Consider the following 12,352-nt stretch of genomic DNA (forward strand, 5'->3'; position numbering starts at 1 on the left):
TGGATTGTAGGACAGAGTCACTGCCCATTGAGAACTGGAGAACTTCTGGGTCATGTCAAAGAGCAAGCATACGGGGCGCCTGGGTGGCGCAGTCGGTTAAGCGTCCGACTTCAGCCAGGTCACGATCTCGCGGTCCGTGAGTTCGAGCCCCGCGTCAGGCTCTGGGCTGATGGCTCGGAGCCTGGAGCCTGTTTCCGATTCTGTGTCTCCCTCTCTCTCTGACTCTCCCCCGTTCATGCTCTGTCTCTCTCTGTCCCAAAAATAAAAATAAAAAACGTTGAAAAAAAAATTAAAAAAAAAAAAAAAAAAAAAAAAAAGAGCAAGCATACATGGGGCCTTGTTTCCTAACTCACCAAACTCCTCCCTACCCAATAGGAACTGATCCTGGAAAGGGAGGTTACAGAACAGGGTCCTTCTCATGCCTGGCTACTCACACTGGGCTGGGCCAACATCATAAGGTGCAGGGATCATTCTCAGTTTATGGACAATGCAACAGAAGCTCAGAGGCATTCAACAATTTGCCCAAAGTCACACAGCTTCCCGGTGATTAGACGGCACATAAACCCAACTCTGTATCATAGCCAAGTCTGCTCTTTGCACTGGAAGAATTCTGATGAGCCAGCCCACTGCCCTAGGAATGTCTATGGTGCTACTCAGGTGCTATCTTCTCAGCGAGAAGAAAGGCTAGTGAGTGAGGGGTTTATGAAACCTTCTCACTCTTTGCTACCCCAAGGCTAAAAGGTTTCAAGGTTGAGGCTGGTGGTCTTGTGCTTCTCTGCTGTCCCTGGGATAACTTCTCTAGTCTCCAAGAATATCTGGGCTAGCAGAGAAGATGTACAAGGCAGGACTCAGGGAGAAGCTGGAGAATGCAGGGAAAAGGCTAAATTTTCAAATTTGTAATAATGATGATGATGATATAATTTCTGATCCATTTGCCCCAAGATGTGTGATAAAAAGAAAAGGACACTACACTGTGTGGGAGAGAGAATCCTAGCCTGGAGTTTAGGACACTTGAGTTCAAGCCAAGCGTAGTTCCTATGCTTTTTGGCCTCAATTTGTTCATCTTTGTCTTCGGTTAAAATCAAGTTAAGAAGCCAGTTGTCTTAAAAAAAAAAAAAAAAAAAAGGGAAAGTTTGTATAAAGACATGTGGTTCTGACACAGAAAGTTACCTCAAAGAAACACAACTACTGTATGCTTTTCATGCTTCTATTTTTAAACTTACATATATAAATTCTTATTTAGATTTGCATATGCATTGGGGAAAATTTATAGGAAGATATATAGAGACCCAAGTGAAAGAAAATAAGGACACTGGTTTGTGTTTTTTACTTTCTACATTTCAGCAGGGGTTTAAATTGGTCTTATTTTAGGGGCTCCTGGGTGACTCAGTCGGTTAAGCATTCGACTCTTGATTTCAGCTCAGGTCATGATCTCATGGTTCAGGAGTTCCAGCCCCACACTAGGTTCAGCGTTTGAGATACTCTCTCTCCCTCTTTGTGCCATCCCTTGCTCACACACACACGTGCACACTCACTCTCTCTCTCAAAAATAAACATTTAAAAATACATAAAAATAATAAAGTTTGTTTTATTTTCTTTTACAATGAGCACGAGCTACTTAAACAACAACTAAGAAAAAAAGAAGATTGAAGATCGGATGGGGAAGACACCTTATAGATGCAACGAGTCTATTACCATAGTTAAGACGAACACAATGATTCCGGGTTTTCATTTCAGAGCTAAGAAAAAGCTGTCTAACTATCAGCATTCCAACGGCCATGGAGTCTGTCACAGGTGCTCAGCATCACCACTGGGAACTCTGTGGTCACGGTCTCTGACCCGCTCCAGTCTTCAAGGAGACAACAGCCCTGTGACAACAGCCTCCTACCTGCCCGGTCCTCTGCATTTGCGCCCCCTCCCACATGCATCTTGCACACATCACCGGGTTCTACTCTCTAACGTACCATTTTTGCTTGATCACTCCCCTCGTCAAGGGGATACTTTGGGTCCAACACCCTAACCTGCCCTTGGACTGCATCATGAAAGAAAACCAGCACCCCTGAAACAGGTGGAGTCCAGAAAGTCAGAGGTGGTGTTGCTCCTTTTTATTTTTAATCCATCCCACACCTTCACCCAAATCATGGAATTTGAAAACTGGCCTTACAGACTATTGAGAATTTATTCTAAAGAAATAACTCAGAACACAAAGAATCCTTCTGCCCAAAGATGATCAGGGCAACATTGTTGACAATAGATTAAAACTGAAGGGACGCCTGGGTGGCTCAGTCGGTTAATTGTCCAACTTTGGCTCAGATCATGATCTCTCGGTCTGTGGGTTCGAGCCCTGCGTCGGGCTCTGTGCTGACAGCTCAAAGCCTGGAGCCTGCTCCAGATTCTGTCTCCCTCTCTCTCTGTCCCTCTCCCCTGCTTGCACTCTCTTGCTCTCTCTCTCTCGAAAATAAATAAAAAAAATTAAAAATTAAAAAATACAGATTAAAATTGAAAACATTCAAAATGCCCACCAATCAGGTGAAGTAAGGGATTGAGTAGTCCCCTCTGTGGAGTATTAGGCAACAGGACAAATTATGTTTATGAAGACTTTGCCCTGACTGAGGACGAGGGTTCTACCATTGGGCTGCTTGACTTAAACTCCCTGCTCTAGAACTTAGAAGCCGTGTGACCCTGAGTGAGGTACATAAGTTCTCCCATCTGTAAGAAAGGGGCAATGGTGACACCCATGTCAGACGCTTTGGGACATAGCAATCCCCCAGACAATTTCAGCTCTCATCATCCCTATCACCTGCACATGAAATATCAGATAATAGCAGCAGCAACCATACTTTTTGTCTACTTAGGGCCGGGTGCTGGCCCATTGTGTGTGCATTATCTCAGTTAGTGCCAATGGCAGCTTTGCTGGATATTATCAGCCCCATTTTACTCAACAGGAACCTGAGACTCAGAGGCCTTAAATACTTTGTCCCAAGGTCACCCAGCTAGTGAGTGACAGAGCAGATTTGGGGCCCAGGTTTCTCTGATGCCAGAAACTGCTCTTAAGCGCTATGCTGACCCCTTGAAGGTAGGGGTGATGGTGGGAGTAAATATATTCTCTCATAAGGGCACCTTTTCAAAGGCGAAAAGCTTTGTGAAGCAGGTGCATGAAACATACAATTAAAATGCCAACGTCTCTCCTGAGATGCTTACAAAAGGGAAGCAAAGGGATGGAGAATTTTTTCCTCCTGTATGTTTGCTTTCCCACCAAACCAGGAGTTAAGCCTCACCCTCCACCTAGTGTTGTCCTTCCCCCTCCCTGCCTTGGGCCCTTCCCATGTTAGAAATCTGCCCTCTGAGAACATGTATCATGAGGTCATAGATTTCAGGAATTGAAAGGAAACTCAGCAATCGGTGGCCCCTCCCCAGGTCGGTCTGAAGCTCCCTCTCCCTTCTCACACGCAGTCCACACAGAAGGTGGCCGCCTTCCCCGAAGGGATTTGTTCCACTCCTGCAGCCAATAGGTGGCAGAACCAGGCAGCGCCCGTTCCCTGCCCCCACCTCTGGGGCTCCTTTCCCCCACGCGATTCTTCCAGGAATCAAAGGGTAAAACCCATCGCTTCGGAAGGGCGAGGGCTGCTCCCTGACTTTAACAGCTAATGACTTCCACACAATAAAACCAGCTTACCAGAAATACCATCAGACCCAGCAAATCTGGGTCCCAAAGAAATAAAATGAGGGGAAAAAACTAGAGAAGGCTTCAAATGTCATGGGAAGAATAAAATATTTAATATCATAAAAGGGTGCTGAGGCTTTATGAGAAAGCCACACATTATAATCCTGAAAACCCTATATCGGACTCCCACCCACCGCCGCCACACCCACCCCAGAAGGGAGGAGGACTATGCTGGGAGTTCACAAAGAAAGGATGGACAGGCATAGCTCCCATATGAGGGGCAGCTCCCTTCCTTTTCACTCCCCAAAGTTTGATCCTTACGGACAGGCTCAGAGTCAATAGGCAAGTTCTAATCTCGTTCTTTTCTACTCTCCTACCCCTTTCTCCGATACTTACTCTCTTTTATCTTCCTGCAGATCTCCTGGATGCAGAGGAAGAAGAAGACATTTTAGACACTGAAAGAGAAGGGGGAGAAGGGAGTGTCCCCCTCCTTTCACTCCTTGACATTGGGGGACATCTGCTTTATCCCTGGGGAATGATCCTTAGCCTGTGGACAGTTGCCATCTGAGGAGTTAAGAGAACGGGATTTGGAGTTAGATATACCTGGGTTTGAATTTCTGCTCTGCCTTCTTCTGGCTGCTTAGACTTGGGCAAGTTTCTCGTGCTTCCTAAATCCATTTCTTCATGGACAAAGTAGGAGTAACAATAGTGCTCACCTCCTAAGGTTGATGCAAGGATCCAATGTGATGACCTATATCAAGCATTCGTCCCAGGGCCTGGCACATCATCAGCACTCAAACTCTCTCTATGTATCTCTATCAGTAATTATTGATAGCACTAATTCGTTTGTCAATAGCATCAACCAAGTCATGCTTTCAATAATACGATCAGTACCAGTATTACTGATGAAGGGGCATATAGAGAATTTTCCATGTATGGACCTGGTTGATCAGGGGGTGCTGTGATGAGGACAAGATATAGGAGACACTCCACCCTTGAAAACAACTATTTCCCTGCCCAAGAGTCTCTGAGTTTTTACAAAGATGTGTTACTCTCTGACTCTGCATATTTGTAAGATTTCTAAGAAGAAAAAGGTGACAAAGCATCATTCCTCCTATTGGACTATGGCAAAAGCCAGCTGGGTTGTAGTATGAATCCAACATACCCCCTGTCACCGGTCTGCTGGGATGGACTAAACCTCAAGAGTCCACTTCTGGGGAGGAGAAACTACGTCTCAGGGGCCAGGCCTTACCGTGGCTCAGCCCTGCATCGCCCGTCCAGGCGGGCAGAATGCGAGGCCCAAAGGCTTGGGCTTCTCCTGGTCAGCAGTGCCTGGGCTGTGCTCCAAAGTGATTTCTCACCCAGCTGATTCTCCGAGGTGCCTTCCCTGCCCTTCGGAAAGGATGAGGGATGGAGAGAAGCAGGCTGTCTCTTTCAGCATCTCATGGCAATCAGGGGTGCTGTGGCCCTTCCTAATATCTGAGAGGCCAGATGGCTTTTTAGGTCAAAATGGAAACACACACACACAAAAGAGAGAAGGAGATTATGGGTGGGTGGCTTCTAGGGGGTGGGGTGGAGTGGGATCAGTATGGAATTCAAAGGGAGGGCTGGGGACTGATGCTAGACACACCTCCTAAAAGATACCAACACTCTGCAGGATGGAGCCAGCATGCAAATCCCCATACGTTCCTCAGTCCTAACTTTCTACGAAGGCCCTGGACTGTCCGGTGCCCACCCTCCTCTCCTCTCCATCCTTCTCTTTTGATGCTTCTACACATACCCTCATTTTCTACCAGGCAGTTCCATTTTTCTCATGGGTCAAGTAGAGATAATTATACAACCTAGATCATAAGCTGAGCACTCAAAATCATGTCTGCACACAGGTCACTGTGTAGACTATTGCTCTTACATTCCTAGTCTTTTTCTTATTTAAAAAAATTAATGTTTATTTATTTTTGAGAGAAAGAGACACAGAGTATGAGTGGTGGGGCACAGAGAGAGAGAGACAGACATACAGAATCTGAAGCAGGCTCCAGGCTCTGAGCTGTCAGCACAGAGCCCAACAGGGGACTTGAACTCATGGATGGTGAGATCATGACCTGAGCCGAAGTCAGACACTTAATCAACTGACCCACCCAGGTGCCCCTAGGCTTTGTCTTTCTTAAAATGGACCTAACAGTGTCCATCTAGAGGGAGAGTTACAAGCATTAACTGCCATGGACATACGTGAGTTGGCACGCAGTATTAGTTAGCGTCCCTCTCTCCTACCCCAGCCCCCTTCTCTCTGCACTCACATCCACCTTGCGAGATACTCTCATGCAGAGATGAAGTGATTTGTTCAAGACCACACTGCAGTCCTGTTGAAGCCCATCTCGCCTTCTGAGCTACCTTAGAAAACAAGGTGGGGCTCTTTTTCTTGTCTCCCCTGCTCCATTCAGTGTGCTGGATGCAGGACTATTGCTGAATAAATCTTTGGACTGTTGCAGTGGCAAAGGTGATCATAAGGCCACTGCCTAGGCAGGTTCACCTGGGAGGAAGGAGTCTTGGGATCACATCTCGATTCTGTCACTGTTTTCCTACATGAACTTGAGCTATTTCTGCATCTTTCTAGGCTTTTGCTTTTCTTTCTATATAATGGGTACTGGCCTCGTTAGATCTCTAGGGTGCCTTCCTACTCTCGGAGCCCTGGTCCATGCGTCCATGCTACAGGAAGAAGGTAGATTAAAGAGAGCCACCCATTCTCTGCTGCTCTCCCCATCGACAGGTGAAGTCCAATTCCCTCTCTATGAATCTACACTGACCTTAATGACCTGCCTGACAAACAGAATGGGGTAGAAATGATGTTCTGGGACTTCTGAGGCTGGGTGCTAAGAAGCCTTGAAGCTTCTGTCTCTGCTCTTGGAACACCTGATCCTGGGATGCTCCCTCTGCAGACCGAGCCTCTGTGGCCTGACGAGCCCTGCCCGATGGAAAGGCGATGGGCAGGCACTCTAGTTGACAGCCCCAGGGCAGAGATGAGGTCCAGCATGGCCAGGCTTGACTGTCTGCTATTCCAGCACCTTCTAAATAAGTGAAGGGACCCTCATGGAAGAAATCCTCCAACTCTAGATGGCCCCCCTGTCACACATCAGAGACAAATAACCCAGCTGAACCCTTCCCATATTCCTGACTGACAAAACGTGAGAAAAACATTGGGAAAATGGAGGTAAGCTGTGAATTGCCATTTCAAAAGGGGCTGAGAGAACAGATTTCGATCCCCAGATTTGTCTGAGGTTGAAGCCATCAAGAGGATGCTTCCCCCGCTGGGAGAACCTGGGCAACACCAAGGAGGAGCCTGAGCAAAATGCTTCAGGGGCAGCAGCCACACAGGGATGGCCAGAGTGTCCTCTACACAATATTATGATAAAGTACCCATGGTTTTCTTTGGTTTTGTCCTCTATCGTGATTAAAATTTCACCATGTTTGTACTGCCACACGGAATAAATGGAACCACAGCTTACTTTTCAAACTGGGCCTTGCCGACATCATTACGTGTGTCAGATTTATACGATTTCTAATAGATAACAACGTTTTACCCTTCAGCACACCGAAGGGGAACGCAAGCCTCCCTCCCTTCTCTGATGCTTCATTCACTGTTACTTCCTCCATCTCTGATCAAGTGGTGAGGGTCTCCCCAGAAATAATTGAAAATCGAAATAACAGGATGATTCTTTACATGGCATCTCTTGGATCACCCTCCGTATTCTCGCCGACAATATTTTTATTCACCCTGCATTAGTTTCTTCTCACCGCTGCAACAAATTACCACCAACCTGCTGGTTTAAAACAACACAAATGTACTATCTTGCAGTTCCACAGGCTGGAAGGCCAACAAAGTTCTCAATTGGCTCAAATCACAGTATTGGCAGGGTGGCACGACTTTCTGGAGGCTGTAGGGGTGAATCCATTTCCTTGCCTTTCCCAGTTGTTAGAGACTTCTCCTGGGGTTGTAACTCCTTTCCTCCATCTTCAAAGGTGGCAATGTTACATCGCTCTGAACTTCTGTGCTGGCTCCCCCCTTCCACAATGAAGGACACTGTGATTATACTGGGCTCGCACTGATAATTCAGGACAATCTCCCTCTTTAAAAGTCAGCTTATTAGCAACCTTAATTCCGTATGTGAATTTAATCTCCACTTTAGTTATGAAAGCTAAAATATTCACAGGCTCCAGACATTAGGATGTAAATTTCCTTGTGGGGGCTATAATGCTGCCCGCCATATACCAAGTGACCCTTCCCAATCTGGACAACTACATACTTGAGGACCACAGTATCCCAGGGGAATTACCATAGAAGAACCAGAAAACGAAGCCAAATGCGCCCACTTTTTTTTTTCATTTGTGGGTTCAGAAGTTGAGGTCTAGATAGAAGGTAAAATGAGATGATAATAATGACAGTAATGGGAAATCTGTGATATGTTAGAGCACTGGCTTCTCCACCCTCCACCTGCCCCCCACCCCAAAGAAGTAAGGATCACTTGAGCATGGGAAGACAGGAATGTTGGAAATGAAACAAGATGGTCTTGAAAATGGTAGGGAATGTCCTTCCAAGAGATCCTGCACTTCATATGTACCAGGCTTGCCCACGAGGTGCTAAAGAGGATGACGAGCTATAGAAGATAAGGTGAATTTGAGGGACTGGAAAGCAAAGAGTGTTCCTGCCTCACTTGCCAGATAGCACCTGGGGGGATGGCGGCACAGTCAAGTGCTCTTCCATGGCATGACAGCAGCCAACGACAAAGTGCCTTCATGGTCGGCCTAAATCAAGAGGTCTTCAGCTGGTTCCTCTCGACACTCATGCCCCCAGTGTGGTCAAGAGGAGTTGCTGTCCTCATGCCCTCAGCAGGGTGGTAAAGCTATCTGATGCACAAAGCCAGCTGGCCTCAAAGGACCTTGTGGTGGGGATGGAGAGAGCAAGGCAGAAGATGCCAGGATAAGCCACATGCCTATAAATCACATGGGAACAGGGCGGTGCTGGCACAATACCAGTGATGGACAAGGGCCAGACAAGACAGCAGGCGCTAGAACTGTCAGGTAGTTGTCGAGTACAGAACCACCCCTCAGCCCCATGCATGGATGGACATTAGCCCCCTTTGAACTTGTACACTCAGGAAGAGGCGGGAGGCAGAGCACCTGAATTAAACTAGAATTAAGTTTCCACCACCAATGGATGGAGCAGAACAGAAATGAAATTCGGTTACAGAAACATTATAGAAAATTAAATAGGCTGTGCTCCTGAGCTTTCGTGGCCCCAAATATCATATCCACTGCATAAAAACATCAGCGATCCTGGTCTCATCATCTTGCACATAAGTGACATTTTGTGAATCCCTAATCATCTCCGGTTATATTCTTTGTCAGACAACCTACAAGTTCAAGAGCTACTGCTTCCTTCTGAAAGATGAAGGAACTGAGGCTAATGAGGTGAACGTAGATTCTAAAGCTCACGGATGACCAAGCCAGGGCTTAAGCCCAATTTGCTTAGCCCAGTCTTCCTTCCAAGCTTCTCCGCTACTATCTCCACTCAGAATCACAGGAAAGCAAGCCAAAATGGTTGTGGCATGAAGAATAATACTTAAAACACATTCTTGGGCCTCTACCTGGCCACCTTGTGGTGATACCTTGGGAAGTCACTCTGCTTCCCGCATGGGCGGGGAACCCGCTGCTCAGGTTTGTTGTGAAGATGAGTTATTGGAGGCAGACATGTCTGGGGAACTCTGAAGTGCTCTAAAAATATAAGGTATTATTACTACTTTTTTTTTTTTTTTTTTTTTTTTTTTTTTTTTTTTTTTTTTTTTTTTTACCAAATTGAGTTTTTTAGAAGTGGAGCTGTAAGAAACAGTTTCTCTATGCAGAAATACCAAAAAGAAATGAGGGAGATTTTCAAGTTCAGTGTAGGAGTGGGTGTCTCCCCATGTATTCTGAAGGCACAGAGAAGAGCGTGCCTTACCTCCATTGAGCCCTGGAGTTGCAGCTTTAACATTAAATCCTTAATCTAGGGAGGAAGGTCTTTGACAACCTCATCAAACTGTTGAATTTTCTCTTAACCTCCAGGGAACGAATGTTCTTTCTCTCTCTCTTTTTATTTTTCCAGTTCACGCTGATGAGAGAGGGAAAAGAGACAACTCTTACCTAGACACACACACATGTGTGCATCCCTCTGCATTCTGACGTTTTGTTCTTCTGGGACATCTATCTTCAAGGAGAGGGAGTTTAATTAGTTCGGGAAACGGAACTGATGAAAGAAGGAAATAGAGGCAGGCAACTCATGCCTTTCAGAAATATCAGCTTTCTGTTGTGGAGACAACACAGACGATCTGGGACATCCTTTTGATTTGCATGCCCACTGACTGGCTTTAAGACTAGGGCAATTCCTCCTCTCTCTCAGAGGGCCTCACTTTTCTAATACGCAAAATGGAGGGTTGGTTTGCAATACTCTGAAGTAGACAGCCGCTGTCACCAACCCCCCTTTCTGTTGCCTGTACCCTACTTTTCCTTGAGAGTCTGTGCCCTTCCCCCAACTCACTACCATGTACTGTAGGTGCAGCTGGCACTTGGCCAAAGTCTCGGGTATGACTGGGTCCGGGATGAGCCCAGTGTTTCCCCTTGACCACAGCAATTGGTACAGTGATGGGCATGAGGATGAAGGTGGCCCAATGAGACAAGATCCTGTGACTAGAGCTGGAGGAACTGGGAAAGAGATGTTATTGTCCTACAGGACTTACTGAATGGGGACGCTGTTCAGTGAATGACATGGTTCGGAGGAAAGTAGAGTGAAGAGAAGACAGATCCCATGACATTGTTTAAACCTCTTAATCCTACTGTGCCTAGACTTCTGTTAGATCCAATACATTTACTCTTTTTGCCTAAACTAGTTCTGAGTTTCTATCACTTATAATCCCAAGAATTATAATAAAAAAATCTCTAATTGCCCATCCACTTCTGAAGATCTGCTGATCTTTGAGTCTAAAATGTAGTTTAATTGCATTGTCTCAATCTCTAGAAGCTTCTTCTTTGTATTGGGCTCCCAGCCACTGTCTATTTCCCTAGCTGTGGTGCAGGAGCATTAAGAGTGGAATGTGTATTCTATTTCCTGTGGTCTCTAGTCCAAAGCAGGAATTCACATCCCTGGCCCCGTTCCTCCCTCCATCCCTTCTTTCTTTCATCCTTGTTTACACAGACAGTGGGGTGTTAAGTTGAATCGACAGATTCCTGGGTTCTCTCTCAGTTCACTGGGCAGGATAAACTTGAAAAAAGGCAGTTTGTGCTATAAATGATTACAGAGGATATAGCAGATGTAGCAGGTGCATGACAACAGTGATGATCCTTAGAACAGAGTGGTCACTTTGCCAAGATGGGGAAGGAAAAGAAGACAAATCTGGAAAGAGATCTACTTGTTTGCTACACTGGCTGGGTGGTTGGGGGAAGGACCTTAGGCAAAAGGATGATGGGAGCAAAGGCTCGGAGTCATTAAATAGGCAAGTATGTTCAGACAACTACATCGAATTCATTCCACTGGCCTTAGTGTAAAATAAAGCAAAAGGCTGGAGAGGTTGGAAAGGGCCAAATCAAGAAAGCACCGAATGCCAGGTGAAGAAGCTCAGCTTGTAGAGTGACGTTTCTCAAATGGGCTTCCGTGACACCACTGCCTCCCCATACATACAACACTCATTAAATTGTTACAATTTTACACTCCTGGGCCCTAACCCCTCTATCGGATCAAAATTACTGGTGTGGGACCCTGAAACCTGCATTTTAAGGATTTTTTTAATTAATTTTTAAAACATATATTTTGAGCGGGGAGGTGGGGTAGAGAGAGAGGGGAGAGAGAATCCCATGCTCGATGTGGGGCTCGATCTCACAAACTGTGTGATCATGACCTGAGCCGAAACCAAGAGTCGGAGGTTTAACTGACTGAGCCACCAGGTGCTCCTGGAACCTGCATTTTAAACAAGCCTCCCTAGGTCATTCCTATGAAACAAACCAGCCAATCTGGGAGCCTCTTCTGTAGGCAACAAAGATCCTCACATACCTTTTTCTGTGTCCTTCTCCCACGCCAGATACTAGAGTTCTATGCAACCAAGTCTGCCATACTTCTCCATGCCCTTGCTTTGGCCATCCCCACTCTTTTCTTTGTTAAGTTTATTTATTTATTTTGAGAGAGAGAGAGAAAGAAAGAGAGAGCCTGGGAGGGGCAGAGAGAGAGAGAGAGAGAGAGAGAGAGAGAGAGAGACAGAATCCCAAGCAAGCTTCGCACTGTCAGCTCAGGGCTGCATGTGGGGTTTGAACCCATGAACCATGAGATCATAACCTGAACTGAAACCAGATTCAGAGGCTTAACCAACTGAGCCACCCACGCACCCTGCCCACTCTTTTCCTAATGGAAGGTGACTCATCTTTTGAAGCCAGTTCACCACTAACTTCCCCACTTTCTACCAACTTTAAAATCTCAGCTGACACGTTTTCTTCTAGACATCTCATTGACATGAACCCATTGTGTTCACAGAGATAAGACATGCCCTATCTCACTCCCAAATGGACAGAAACCTACCTGAGGCCAGGAGCTCTTAAGGATGTATTGCATATTGGGCCCTAAAGTGCTGCTATTTCATTCTTCCAACACTTCCACAAGGTAGGTTTAATTACCCA

The 12,352-nt window shown here is 46.0% G+C and overlaps 1 protein-coding gene across 1 annotated transcript in view; it reads right to left on the minus strand.

Annotated features, from left to right (window-relative positions):
• The window catches only part of ASTN2 (astrotactin 2), an 874,784-nt gene that overhangs the window by 345,919 nt on the left and 516,513 nt on the right, over positions 1 to 12,352 (minus strand). The gene's annotated exons all lie outside the window — the stretch shown is intronic.

This window comes from Panthera leo, chromosome D4 (assembly GCF_018350215.1).
Source record: "Panthera leo isolate Ple1 chromosome D4, P.leo_Ple1_pat1.1, whole genome shotgun sequence".
Taxonomy (NCBI): domain Eukaryota; kingdom Metazoa; phylum Chordata; class Mammalia; order Carnivora; family Felidae; genus Panthera; species Panthera leo.